The sequence below is a fragment of the Bubalus kerabau genome, chromosome X (assembly GCF_029407905.1).
Source record: "Bubalus kerabau isolate K-KA32 ecotype Philippines breed swamp buffalo chromosome X, PCC_UOA_SB_1v2, whole genome shotgun sequence".
In the NCBI taxonomy this organism is placed as follows: Eukaryota; Metazoa; Chordata; class Mammalia; order Artiodactyla; family Bovidae; genus Bubalus; species Bubalus kerabau.
Window position 1 is genome coordinate 143,687,145 of NC_073647.1, and position 15,149 is coordinate 143,702,293.

A 15,149-nucleotide genomic window follows, 5' to 3' on the forward strand; every position below is an offset into this window, starting at 1 on the left:
ATGACTGAAGTGACTTAGCAGCACTGTGTATACCACATCTTCTGTCTCCACTTATCTGTGGATGGACACTTAAGGTTATTTCCATCTGTTTGTTGTGAATTACAATGCTGCAGTGAACATGGGGGTGAACATATATCTTCAAGATAGTGATTTACTTTCATTTGGATGTAGAAATCCAGAAGTGGGATTCCTGGATCATTCAGGTTAGTCTCTCAGTTGTATCCAACTCTTTTTGACCCATGGACTGCAGCATGCCAGGCTTCCCTGTCCATCACCAACTCCCAGAGTTTACTCAAACTCATGTCCATCGATTCGGTGATGCCATCCAACCATCTCATCCTCCGTCGTCCCCTTCTCCTCCTGCCTTCAGATCGACCCTGGGAAGATGCCTTCCCAGCATCAGGGTCTTTTCCAATGAATTAGTTCTTTGCATCAGGTGGCCAAAGTATTGGAGTGTCAATGTCAGCATCACTTCCTCCAATGAATATTCACGACTGATTTCCTTTAGCGTGAACTGGTTGGATCCATTTGCCGTCCAAAGGACTCTCAAGAGTCTTCTCCAAGACCACATTCCAAACCCTGTGACTTTGGACTGTGAGTTTTTTCAATGCTTAGGCCTTCAGCTTTCTTTATAGTCCAACTCTCACATCTGTACATGACTACTGGAAAAACCATAGCTATGACTGGACGGACCTTTGGTGGCAAAGGAATATCTCTGCTTTTTAATATGCTGTCTTAGTTGGTCCTAGCTTTTCTGCCAAGTAGAAAGCCTCTTTTAATTTCATGGCTGAGGTCACCGTCCTCTGTGATCATTGTACTTAGTTTTAATATAAGTTTAATATTACATCTGTTACAAGTGTGTCAGCAAGGAAATTACCTCGAGTGAAGAAACTCCTAAACAAACGTAAATGAGATATGAGCCTTTAGATAAACTCTGATAAGAATAATGATGCTTTAGGAATATCTGTCTAAAATAGTCTCTCCAGATTGGCGTAACCTGAACTTCTAAGGGTTGTTTGTGCTAAACTAAGTGTTGGAAGTCTATTACATTAGCTAAGTCATTTTCCAAATAACATAAGATTTTGAAACATTCACTACTGAACACTAATTTCCTCTTACAGAGAAACTAAAGAGATTTGGGATTAAAAATGAACGATATTTGGTGCCATCCTAAAATGTTCTAAGAAAACAAAGGTTTTAGAAATTATCACTGGTATTTATGCTCAGCAATCCATAAAATGTTAATATAAAAGTCAGTTTTTGGTTGCTAAGGGAAGTAGAATGGCACCACACTCCAGTATTCTTGCCTGGAAAATCCCATGGATGGAAGAACCTGGTAGGCTGCAGTCCATGGGGTCACTAAGAGTCGGACATGACTGAGCGATTTTACTTTCACTTTTCACTTTCATGCATTGGAGAAGGAAATGGCAACCCACTCCAGTGTTCTTGCCTGGAGAATCCAAGGGACAGGGGAGCCTGGTGGGCTGCCGTCTATGGTGTCCAACAGAGTCGGACACGACTGAAGCGACTTAGCAGCAGCAGCAGCAAGGGAAGTAGGGAGTGTGTTTTCAGTAAAGAAGGTATGAGGAACGGAATTGCATTTTGTGAAGGGAAAAGGAAGTAAGCCTGACTTATAGGTGGCATTTTAGGATGGAAGAACACAGTAATGGGTACAGAAAGCAATGAGGTTTGTGAAAAGGGAACCATGAGGAAAGAGTTTTGTATATGGTTAGGACTAAGTTTAAAATAAAGTTAATTAAGTTTACCTTTTAAGTAAAGTAAGCTGGTGTGAACACTTGAATTTAGCTTTTCTCTCTGTTAAGAGGACACCTTTTCTTCAGATACTGAACTGCCTTTGATAAAAGATTTAAGTCTCTTTGTCTCTTAAATGGTCTGGTCTGAAATCTTTTATTGTTATTTTGGCTAAGAAAATACCATTGTTTCACAATGACCTATAAGCCTATCTGACTGAGTGTTCTAAACCTTTTTGATATTTGTTGACAAAACTTCCTAAATCATTCTAATGAAGAAGATTTCTAGCTAACTTTGGGATGCTTCACAGGGCTCCTGAAACATCCCAAAGAGAGACATTACACTAATTAGGTTCATTTTGTATACAGAATTAGATGGGAAGTATTGTCAAGTGAGTAAAAAGTCTCGGGTTATATTATATGGTAAATGTTCAGTTCAGTTCAGTCGCTCAGTCGTGTCCGACTCTTTGTGACCCCATGGACTGTAGCATGCCAGGCCTCCCTGTCCATCACCAACTCCCAGAGTTTACTCAAACTCATGTCCATTGAGTCGGTGATGCCATCCAACCATCTCATCCTCTGCCGTCCCCTTCTCCCTGCCATCCAACCATCTCATCCTCTGCCGTCCCCTTCTCCCGCCTTCAAACTTTCCCAGTATCAGGGTCTTTTCCAATGAGTCAGTTTTTGCATCAGGTGGCCAAAGTATTGGAGCTTCAGCTTCAGCATCAGTCCTTCCAATGAATATTCAGAACTGATTTCCTTAGGATGGACTGGTTGGATCTCCTGGCTGTCCAAGGGACACTCAAGAGTCTTCTCCAACACCACAGTTCAAAAGCATCCATTCTTTGGGCTTTTTAACATGCTGTCTAGGTTGGTCATGGTAAATGTTATTAATATAGATATCCTAGAAACTGTATGGAGTTCTTAAAATTCTGTTATGTTTGGGTTAAATGTTATCAGTCATAATTCTAGTTACTATCTCAAAATATTGTCATAGCACTAACCAAGTTTCGCCTCTTCAAGATTTATAAAAAGGACTTTTGGATAAATACCAGTTTCTGAACTGGGTAAGGATTCTAATAGAAAACCTCATGACTTCACAAAGGTTAACAAAAGACTGAATGAATTGGTGAATATGCTTATAACTTTTATGGTTTCTATCTGAAAAATTACTGATTTGAATCTGTGTTTTCCAGGTGTAAGGAAAAAAAAAAAAAAAAACAACCTTCCTCTCACACTAATTATGACAGTAGTTTGGTAAAAATATATTTTAGAAACAAATTGAAACATTTATCTTTTCTCTCTATCTGAACCCTCCAGAGATTGGGAGCTGTTAGTTTCCAGTAACTTTATTAGATAAAAGTTCAGTCTGAGACTCTATAAAAGTCTCAGCAAAGCAAAAAAGTCCATGATCAATTATGGTTACATAAGTCATCAGGCCAAGTTTATTGAGACCAGACCTATTTTACAAACCAGTCTTAGTTTGGTTACATAAGTCATCAGGCCAAGTTTATTGAGACCAGACCTATATTACAAACCAGTCTTAGTTTGGTTATATTTGGTAAAAATGACAGTGATTTTAGGGAGAAAAAGATGTTTCGATGAATGTTAAATTTCAGCTTGTTAATGGAGGCCTGTATCTACTAAGACTCATTTCCTGTATATTTCTTTGATGTAAGGGTATATTAATGTAAAATTTAGTTGAATTATTAAAGGACACTCTAGGGCTGTTTCTGAAGCTTATCTCAGTAATCTGTCTTTTGGATGAAGATCAGATGCCTCACACATGACCTGCAATCAAGACTGGAAGAAGATATAATTTAAGGAACTGTCTCCAACCTGGAAGGACCTTTCTATCAGGTACTCTTCACTAGCTCATGCCCCGTGAAACTGAAGGGAAATTGACTCTCCGGTTAACTCCCACTTCCAAAGGCCCCTAAGCGGACTGGTCTACAGAGGGGCCTGCTGACCTCAAACGCACCTTAAAATAAAGCTCAGAGGAAACTACAATACGTGAGGATGAGAAGAAGACAACATCAGAAGTAGACTGCTTGCCCAAGATGCTGATCTGACTTTTACAATCATTTATAATGTTTTCTTGATCCTTGGACCTAAGACTATCAATCACATGTTTTCTATCATTGACTTGATTCTATGCTAGTTTAAAACTCAATCCAATTGTTGGGTTGTGGCCAAATACCTGTACCTAGTACTTCTGCGTTACCTTGGTGGATTTCTGTTCTCTAGGGCTCTGATTGGATACCCCCTAGGAAATTTATTTTAGATGAGTGTTCAGTCCTGTTCTATCTATTCATGATATTACTGGATGAGATCCTCTCACATGGCCAATTAATAATACCTGCTCTGATGCTGTCCATAGATTTAAGTTTTCTCTTAGGGTCTCTCAAACTCAAGCAAAGTGACAAGCTAAGTCTCAATAGAAAAAATTAACCTCTCATCTATCAAAAGGAAAACTCCCACAATTATAGGGTGGATCTACATGGTTAACACCAGGCTACGGTCATTTAAGTTTAAAGGCTCCTCTAGGTTGGGAATAGTTAAATCATACTAAAAATGACCAACCTGGTAACTATGAGACAAGGCTGGGTGCTTTATGAACTATGCCTATTATTACTCTTAGAGAGAGTGATTGGTGTGGAACTCAGTGGATTTGTGGCACTAATTTATGGCCTGACATCTACAGGGATGGATACAAAGGTGTAGCCTGGGATTCCCATGAATTTAAGGTCATACGTGTTAACAAATTAGAGGTAACCCCAACCAATCTACCATTGGTATGATTCCAGTGGGTCAAAGATCTGTATTCTACTGGCATGACCATTTAGCAGCTTGTGTGTTGTGTGTGTGTGCCCCTTCAATGGGGTTGGAGGATGTAATTGACCATATCGAACAACTTTCATAAGCTTTAAATGCTAGTAACCTGGCTATGAGCCTATTGAATTCTGAGATCTCTATGATGAGAAAGGCAGTGCAACACAACTGCAAGGCCCTTGACACCTTACAGCATTTGGGGAAGATACCTGTGCTATAATTCAAAGTGAATGCTATATTTTCATACTTGATAAATACTTCAATGTAACACATTTGATGAACCACATGAAAAATCAGATTTCTGCTTTAAGTGACCCATTCCTTAGTCTTGATGCTCTTTAAAGAAAAAAAAAAAAAAACTGGTTTGGTGTGGGAGGCTCATGGCTAAAATATTTACTTTTAATTCCACTAATGTTATTCATTATACCATTTGTATTTTGCTTGTTTCACAAGATTATTATTTCTTATATTACCAAGTGTATGACTGAGCCTCCAACAAAAATGATGACTGGACGTGAAGCAGTTGATCAAATGTATAGCTCGATAAATGATCAATGATTGTAATAGTGTACCTCTAGGTATGAAAAGATGCAATGAGAGTCAATACTTTCCTGGACCATAACTAGAAGACAGGTGTTCAGAGATCTTTGACTATTAAGACCTAGTCCAGTTGAGTGTCTTATCAACAAAAGCCTTTAGAACTGGGAATGAGCCTTCCCAGCAACATGGGACAAAATGGTCATGAAATGCCCCCCAAAGTATGGTCGGATTTATGACCACAAGGGGGCTATGTCAACTACAAATTGGCACTTACCAAGAGCACTGCCAATGACTGAACAACAAAGGCATTTGCCATCTGCATCTACAGAGACTGAACCCCGTGCTGCTATACCTATTGACCTTCAACAATCCCTGAGGGAGTTCAGGGTGGAGTGAGGCACTCTGTGCTCCAGGGAATCTGGTGGGACAGGTCTTCAGAGAGTTGGATGTTTTTAGGAACAGATTTTATGATCTCAATCCTTGCATCTCCTCATATCTAGAGAAGCACTAAATCCCTTCATGGTGACGTCAGATCCTCATGACTCACAAAAATCTTTTGTAAAATGAGCCCTTCATGGCATAGAACTCCCTTCACCAAAACCTTACATACTGACTTTTCCCCACTGCCCCTTTGGAGCAGTCTCTGAGAGCTATCTGAGATGCTGCCTCCTGGGCTGCAGTCCTCAGTTTGCCCCAAATAAAACTTCACTCACAACTCTCAAGTTGTACATCTGTTTTTCATTGACAATAGCTATTTCAAATCCTAAAACATGATGCTGTCAAAGTGCTGCACTCAATATGTCAGCAAATTTGGAAAACTCTGCAGTGGCCACAGGACTGAAAAAAGTCAGTTTTCATTCCAATCCCAAAGAAAGGCAATGCCAAAGAATGTTCAAACTACTGCCCGTTGCACTCATCTCAAATGCTAGCAAAGTAAGGCTCAAAATTCTCCAAACCAGGTTTCAACAGTATATGATGTACAGAGTACAACAACTTACAGATGTTCAAGCTGGATTTCGAAAAGGCAGAGGAACCAGAGATCAAGTAGCCAACATCTGTTGGATCAGAGAAAAAGCAAGAGAGTTCCAGAAAAACACTTACTTATGCTTTATTGACTACACCAAAGCTTTGGACTGTGTGGATCACAACAAACTGTGGAAAATTATTAAAGAGATGGGAATACCAGACCACCTGACCTGCCTCCTGAGAAATCTGTATGTAGGTAAAGAAGCAACAGTTAGAACTGGACATGGAAAAGCAGACTGGTTCCAAATTGGGAAAGAAGTACATCAAGGCTGTATATTGTCACCCAGCTTATTCAACTTCTATGCAGAGTACGTCATGCTAAATGCTGGGCTGGATGCAGTGGAAGCTGGAATCAAGATTGTCAGGAGAAATGTCAATAACCTCAGAGATGCAGATGACACTACCCTTATGGCAGAAAGTGAAGAAGAACTAAAGAGCCTCTTGATGAAAGTGAAAGAGGAGAGTGAAAAAGTTGGCTTAAAGCTCAACATTCCGAAAACTAAGATCATGACATCCAGCCCCATCACTTCATGGCAAATAGATGGGGAAACAATGGAAACAGTTGAGAGATTTTATTTTTCTGAGCAGCAAAATATCTATTGGTGACTGCAGCCATGACATTAAAAAATGCTTGCTCCTTGGAAGAAAAGCTATGACCAAACTATAGCATATTAAAAAGCAGAGATATTGCTTTGCCAACAACAATCCATCTAGTCAAAGCTATGGTTTGTCTAGTAGTCATGTATGGATGTGAGAGTTGGACTATAAAGAAAGCTGAGTGCCAAAGAATTGATGCTTTTGAACTGTGGTGTTCAAGAAGACTCTTGAGAGTCCCTTGGACTGCAAGAAGATCCAACCAGTCCATCCTATAGGAAATCAGTCCTGAATATTCATTGGAAGGACTGATGCTGAAGCTGAAACTCCAATACCTTGGCCACCTGATGCAAAGAACTGACTCACTGGAAAAGACCCTGATGCTGGTAAAGATTGAAGGTGGGAGGAGAAGGGGACAACAGAGGATGAGATGGTCGGATGGCATCACCAACCTAATCGACATGAGTTTGAGTAAGTTCCAGGAATTGGTGATGGACAGGAAGGCCTGGCATGCTGCAATCCATGGGGTCACAAAGAGTTGGCCATGATTGAGTGACTGAACTGAACTGAATTTCATATGCTAATGTGATGGACAGGGAAGGCTGGTGTGCTGCAGTCCATGGGATCGCAAAGAGTCACTGAACTGAACTGAATGAGTAGGACGAGTATTCCAGCTATTTGGGGGAAGGGTGGGGATTTCTAGGAATTGGGCCACTGCTCACTTTTTGTCTTTCTGGTGGGCCTTGGAACACTCATGGTGCCTGTGGGTTTGTCATTGACCATGCTGATGTGTTACAACAAGCTTATACTGAGGCTCAAGGTCGACTGGAAGTCAATTTATCCACCATCTTGAACCTAGTTGGTTTTAATCAGTTTATTTCATGTTCAGGCTCTGTCATTCTTTTAAAGGTTGTGCCCTGCCCCCTACCCTCCTGTTTCAAAATCAGTTCTCAAACCTTTTTCTCAATCTTCAGTTCTTAACTGGGGATTGGAGATAAAGGTGATGGGGGCGACTGTAAAGAGAAGCTTTCAGCATCTTCCAGACTTATTGGAAAACTAGGAATTTTTTCTCCTCCCAGGAAACACTTTCTTAAAGTCCTCCCTTTCCCTCCTCCCCCACCCTTTCTCCCACAACTTCCCCTGCTACAATTCAGGCTACAATTGTCAGAGTACAATAAGGCTGAAGCCAGAGAAGGGTCATGCAAAGGCTGTGCTAGATGCATACAATTAGAATATCTACATGGGAGGTAGAGTCAGGGAATGTGAATTTTTATATATATATATATATATATATATATATATATATATATATATATATAAACTCTAGGCAATTCTTATCTGCAAGCTATAGTTTAAGACATTGTTCAGTTCAGTTCAGTTCAGTTCATCGCTCAGTCATGTCCGACTTTTAGTGACCCCATGAATCGCAGCACGCCAGGCCTCCCTGCCATCACCAACTCCCAGAGTTCACCCAGACTCACGTCCATCGAGTCAGTGATGCCATCCAGCCATCTCATCCTCTGTTGCCCCCTTCTTCTCCTGCCCCCAATCCCTCCCAGCATCAGAGTCTTTTCCAATGAGTCAACTCTTCGCATCAAGTGGCCAAAGTACTGGAGTTTCAGCTTTAGCATCATTCCTTCCAAAGAAATCCCAGGGCTGATCTCCTTCAGAATGGACTGGTTGGATCTCCTTGCAGTCCAAGGGACTCTCAAGAGTCTTCTCCAACACCACAGTTCAAAAGCATCAATTCTTCGACGCTCAGCCTTCTTCACAGTCCAACTTTCACATCCATACATGACCACAGGAAAAACCATAGTCTTGACTAGATGGACCTTTGTTGGCAAAGTAATGTCTCTGCTTTTGAATATGCTATCTAGGTTGGTCATAACTTTCCTTCCAAGGAGTAAGCGTCTTTTAATTTCATGGCTGCAGTCACCATCTGCAGTGATTTTGGAGACAAAAAAAATAAAGTCTGACACTGTTTCCACTGTTTCCCCATCTATTTCCCATGAAGTGATGGGGCCGGATGCCATGATCTTCGTCTTCTGAATGTTGAGCTTTAAGCCAACTTTTTCACTCTCCTCTTTCATTTTCATCAAGAGGCTTTTTAGTTTCTCTTCACTTTCTGCCATAAGGGTGGTGTCATCTGCATATCTGAGCTTATTGATATTTCTCCTGGCAATCTTGATTCCAGCTTGTGTTTCTTCCAGCCCAGCGTTTCTCATGACGTACTCTGCATATAAGTTAAATAAGCAGGGTGACAATATACAGCCTTGACGTACTCCTTTTCCTATTTATAACCAGTTTGTTGTTCCATGTTCAGTTCTAACTGTTGCTTCCTGACCTGCATACATATTTCTCAAGAGGCAGGTCAGGTGGTCTGGTATTCCCATCTCTTTCAGAATTTTCCACAGTTTATTGTGATCCACACAGTCAAAGGCTTTGGCATAGTCAATAAAGCAGAAATAGATATTTTTCTGGAACTCTCTTGCTTTTTCCATGATCCAGCGGATGTTGGCAATTTGATCTCTGGTTCTTCTTCCTTTTCTAAAACCAGCTTGAACATCTGGAAGTTCACGGTTCATGTATTGCTGAAGCCTGGCTTGGAGAATTTTGAGCATTACTTTACTAGCATGTGAGATGAGTGCAATTGTGCGGTAGTTTGAGCATTGTTTGAACTTGCCTTTCTTTGGGATTGGAATGAAAACTGACCTTTTCCAGTCCTGTGGCCACTGCTGAGTTTTCCAAATTTGCTGGCATATTGAGTGCAGCACTTTCACAGCATCATCTTTCAGGATTTGAAATAGCTCAACTGGAATTCTATCACCTCCACTAGCCTTGTTTGTAGTGATGCTTGCCAAGGCCCACTTGACTTCACATTCCAGGATGTCTGGCTCTAGGTCAGTGATCACACCATCGTGATTATCACACCATAAAAAGTTTGCAGCAGAGTAGAAAGTCAATTAAATATTTAGTTTAAAGAAAATAATTGTTGGAAATATGATTACTAAATTGAATGCAAAATCCAAGGCCAAATCTTAAAAAAGAACAGTTATATAATAAATTGACTTCCCTGGTGGCTTAGAGGGTAAGGAGTCTGTCTGCAGTGAAAGAGACCTGGGTTTGATCCCTGGTTTGGGATGATCCCCTGGAGAAGGAAATGGCAACCCACTCCAGTATGCTTGCCTGGAAAATCCCATGGATGCAGAAGTTTTATGACACTAGATTACATTAGTAAAGATGAGAATTTGTGGACGTAAAGCAAAACAAGATAAACAAAAATAAAGCCTATTAATTCTTAAAGGGGTGATATAAAAAAATTACTCATTTGCTCTTCATTTTGACAACCAAAGAAGCATGGTTTAAGGGTTACATCGAATGAACTTAAAGGCAATCACTACTAGAATTAAGAACCACGTTTCAAATTATCACCAAAGAAAACAATGGAAGTGAGAAGAAAATGTAGAAAATATAGCAAATGAGCCAAAAAGAGAGTATGAAAAAGATTCCAGAAATAGGAGCAAATGCATCCATTCTTATGCTAATTGTAAATGGTTTACACTCTGTAATAAAGTCTTCCTCAGACTAGGCTAAAAACAAAATATGATTATGTGCTGCTTATAAAAGACAACCTGAAATGTAGTTACACATGGTTAAAATTAAAGGGGTTAATGAAGACATCAATCAAAAGTGGGCAAAAGAAAGTATACAAGTGGGACCCGATTAAACTTAAAAGCTGTGACCAACCTACACAGCATATTAAAAAGCAGAGACATTACTTTGCCACCAAGGGCCGTCTAGTCAAAGATATGGTTTTTCCAGTGGTCATGTATGGATGTGACAGTTGGACTATAAAGAAAGATGAGCACAGAAGAATTGATGCTTTTGAACTGTGGTATTGGAGAAGACTCTGGAATGTTCCTTGGACAGCAAGGAGATCCAACCAGTCCATCCTAAAGGAAATCAGTCCTGAATATTCATTGGAAGGACTGATGCTGAAGCTGAAACTCCAATATTTTGGCCACCTGATGCAAAGAACCGACTCATTGGAAAAGACCCTGATGCTGGGGAAGAATGAAGGCAGGAGAAGGGGACAACAGAGGATGAGATGGTTGGATGGCATCACCAACTCGATGGATGAGTTTGAGTAAACTCTGGGAGTTGCTGATGGGCAAGGAGGCCTAGTGTGCTGCAGTCCATGGGGTCGCAAAGAGTCGGACACGACTGAGCAACTGAACATAACAGATGCAGAGAATAAGACGTTGAACCAGGTAAGCATTCTGGAGATTATTTAACCTTAAACAGTCATCCATCACACAAGGAAAAGACATTTGAGGAGGTGAACTTTCTAGTACACCATTCAGATTACTAGGAATGATGCAACTCAACATTTTGACATTATATTTTAATAAAAATAAATAAATGCTTCACTTCTGCATCTAGTAATGGTATAATAATGGTAATGGTAATTAACAGATCATAGTCAATACAGCTCAAGTTATAAGATACAAGCTTTAAAATAACTATGATTACTATTTTCATGTAGTTTAAGAATGAGACAAGAAATTTAGGCAAAGAACTGTAAAAAATATTAACTAAAAAACTGAATAAGAAGGAAGCACTTCGGAAAAGGTGAAGTGAATGCCTAAAAAGCATCCGGAGGACTAAAAGAAAGAAAGTCAAGTTTTTTTGAACTCTAGAAGTTAACCAAAGTTTTAGAACAATCATGAAAAATGTTTATTCAAGAAAAGTGGCTCAATCTCCATAAGATCAGCAAGCTTTGTGGTATTTTAACTTGTCCATCCCCTTCTTCACTGTTCTTTGGTAACCTTGAAAACCAACAGCCTTGCACCTACAAAACTAAGATCCAAGATTTCAAGTGCCACAACTAAGTCCTGGTACAGCCAAATAAATAAATATAAAAAAAGTTATTAAAAACATGCAGGCTCCAGAGCTCTGCGTTTGAATCTCAGTTCTTCCACCTCTTGGCTGTGGCTCTGGACAACTCACTGACCCTCTGTATGCCGCCACACTCTCATCTGTGAAATAGGATTGTGCAGGAGTGTAAATGAGTTTGCAAAGGACTTACAAAAGTGACTAGCACTTAGTAAGTCCTCAGTACACCTGAGTGACAGTTACATGGGACCTTACTCTTTGAATTCTAGTTCCACTTCAGGTAACCTAACAAAAGAAAAGCACAAGCAGGGAGTCTGCATGTTCTCCACATGTGGTACACGTCCTGCTGGGTCAATTTGGGGGTTCATGCTGGGAGTATGTCCAAGAGGTTGACAGACTTTCTAAACATCTCACTGAAGGTCACCAAATGTAAAAAACCACCGATAAGGATGCTAACAAATTCATTTAGACTTTCTACATCCCATAATATTGTGAAAAGAAGTGTGTAAACTCCATTTTCATTACCCAGTGGTTTGTGGTGAAGATTGAAGCGGACTCAAGTAGCAAAAGCACTAAGAGGCTCTGAAAATTCTGACATTCCCTCTCTCTTCACTTTCTGGACGTGCATTTGGATTTCTTTGCTCAAGTGACCTGGGTGGTGAATAGATTGTCCCAAGAGTATGAGGCATTTCTGTTCATGGTGTTCCCTGCTGCTCTTTTTCTAGGAAATCCACTTGTGTTCTAAGAAGATGACTGCATTCACCTCTGCCCTCAAGCAAGTCATTGAAAAGCTGAGCTAAGGTCAAAGCTTCTCCAAAACAGTTTATAGAGATTCAGATGTATAAGAGACTCAGAAAGTACCAAAGAGTCTTAGAAACAATCGATGGACGTGCTGCCCATCTAATGGAATTCACTCCATGTGCAGGCATATTTACAGCACAACAATACCTCACCTGACTTCTTAGGCAATGAGGAAACTTACAACCCATAATTTCTGAAAAATTGGAGCTAGTTCCTTTGGGTGCCCAAATCTTTCATTTTAACCCTTTTACTTAAAAAACAAAGAAAGAAATGATTCTGAAGTGTGATCTACACTGGCTGCTTTCTTTAAAAGATTATGGAACATTATTTCATCAAGGGGGACATCATCTCCGGCCTCTAACTACTAAGACTCAGCCTGAGCACATCTCCTTCCCTTCGGGGCAGGCTCCACTTAAATCCTCCTGTGTCCCAGATGGAGATGCCACCAAGTACACAATCCCTTAGAGATCCAGCCTCCACAGCACCATCTCTCAGACCCCGCTCCAGTTAGCCCTGGAGTCCTGTTGATTTTATCATGTGACTGTTTCTCCATTTCTATCTGTCCTCCAATGGCCCCCATTTCCGAAGCTCACCACTCCCTCTACCTGGACTACTGGCAAAGCCACCTCTCCCTTCTGCATTAACTGATGGTCCATGTGATATATCTGCTCCTGTCACATTGTTTGAAAGTCTTTCCATGGCTTAAAGTTGCCTTAAGGATAAAGCCCAAGCTTGAGGAGAGAGCATATGACACCCTCCGTGACACAGACTCCGAGTCTCAAACGTTTCCTCTGCTTCTGCTGCTAAGTCACTTCAGTCGTGTCCAATTCTGTGAGACCCCATAGACGGCAGCCCACCAGGTTCCTCTGTCCCTGGGATTCTCCAGGCAAGAATATTGGAATGGTTGCCAGGTCCTTCTCCAATGCATGCATGCATGCCAAGTCACTTTAGTCGTGTTCAACTCTGTGCGACCCTATGGACAGCAGCCTACTAGGCTCCTCTGTCCGTGGGATTCTCTAGGCAAGAATACTGGAGCGGGTTGCCATTTCCTTCTCCAACTTTTCCTCTAATCTTCTCTATGTCTGTTGATGCTCTGACTGAAATATAGCGCTTCTTAAATTCTTGAATACTGGAGCCTTCAGGCCTTGTTCCTCCTGTTTCCTGGATCTGCAATACCATTCCTCTTCCTCTTGGCCTCCTCTCCCTTTAGGATACAGCTGAGGCTCATGTCCCTTCTTTCAGAAAGTCTTCCTCCTTCCCTGCCCATGCTTGCTGGTTGAGATGGACACTCCTCCTGAGAGGTGCTATGGTGCCCTGTGCCTATGAAGAGGTCAAAGACCATGCTTAGTTTAATCACATGGTGATACAGTTCCAGGGAAGAGCAAGAATAGATAAGAAGGCCTTCTTAAATGAACAAGGCAGAGTAGTAGAGGAAAACCAGAGAATGGGAAAGACTAGACATCTCTTCAATAAAATTGGAGATATTAAGGGAACATTTCACGCAAGAATGGGCACTATAAAAGAAAAAAAACGGTAAGGAACTAACAGGAGCAGAAGAGATTAACAAGAGCTGGCAAGAATACACAGAAGAATTGTCCAAAAAGGGTCTTAACTGGCCAGATAACCAAAATGGTGTGGTCCCTCACCTAAGAGCCAGATATCTTGGAGTGTGAAATCACATATGCCTTAGGAAAGAAGCATCACTATGAATAAAGCTAGTGGAGGTGATGGAATTCCAGCTGAGCTAGTGAAAATCCTAAAAGGTGATGCTGTTAAAGTGCTGCACTCAATATGTCAGCAAATTTGGAAAGCTCAGCAGTGGCCACAGGACCGGAAAAGGTCAGTTTTCATTCCAATTGCAAAGAAGGGCAATGCCAAAGAATGTTCAAACTCCTGTATAATTGTGCTAATTTCACGTGCTAGTAAGGTTATGCTCAAGATCCTTCAAGCTAGGCTTCAGCAGTATTTGAACTGAGAATTCCAGATGTGCAAGCTGGATTCAGAAAAGGCAGAAGAACCAGAGATCAAATTGCCAACATTCGTTGGATCATAGAGAAAGTAAGGGAATTCTAGAAAAACACCTGCTTCATTGACTATGCTAAAGCCTTTAACTGTGTGGATCACAACAAACTGGAAAATTCTTGAAGAGACGGGAATACCAAGACCACCTTACCTGTCTCCTGAGAAACCAGGTCAAGAAGCAACAATGAGAACTGTACATGGAACAATGTACATGTTCGAGGGAGTATGGCTGCTGAGGAGCTGCCTTCTGAACCCTCACAAGTACTTGTTGTAGCTCTTCTGCAAAAAAAAAAAAAAAAAAAAAAAAAAAAAAAAAAAAAACAAAAAAAAGGAAGCGCCTAAACATACTGATTTCACAAAGAGGGAAAGTATGAACCAAAAGATGTTTTACAAGCTAGGGGTGGGGATGGAATGGGAGGGCTTTTGGGTGGTGTTGGGCTGCACCTCGCAGGCCTATAGCCCCTAAATGTACCCAACTTCAAGACCAAAGAAACAGCCCGGAGTGCATGATGGAGACATCATGATTTAATGGATGGGGGAGCCTACCTGTCTGAAGCAAGGTCCTGGGGGAACACCCCACCGTGTGGGCTGATGGGAGGCAGGGCATGGTGGCAGGCTTCACTCCTCAGGAGAGGGGGAGGGTGCCCGTTATAGCCAAAATTGACATCAGGTGGGCTCATTAGTTAC

The 15,149-nt window shown here is 41.1% G+C and overlaps 2 long non-coding RNA genes across 2 annotated transcripts in view; both read right to left on the reverse strand.

Annotated features, from left to right (window-relative positions):
- The window catches only part of LOC129638985 (uncharacterized), a 16,197-nt gene extending 12,382 nt beyond the window's left edge, over nt 1-3,815 (reverse strand). Inside the window, exon 1 of the long non-coding RNA XR_008708124.1 lies at nt 3,733-3,815. This is a non-coding gene — a long non-coding RNA (uncharacterized LOC129638985). The remainder of the gene's footprint in view (nt 1-3,732) is intronic.
- A 7,297-nt stretch (nt 3,816-11,112) lies between these two features.
- Nucleotides 11,113-15,090, reverse strand: LOC129638767 (uncharacterized). The gene is made up of 3 exons (XR_008708004.1): nt 15,009-15,090; nt 14,614-14,741; nt 11,113-13,760 (listed from the first exon to the last, which is right to left on the reverse strand). It is a non-coding gene; the product is annotated as an uncharacterized LOC129638767 (long non-coding RNA).
- Between the last annotated feature and the right edge of the window lie 59 nt (nt 15,091-15,149).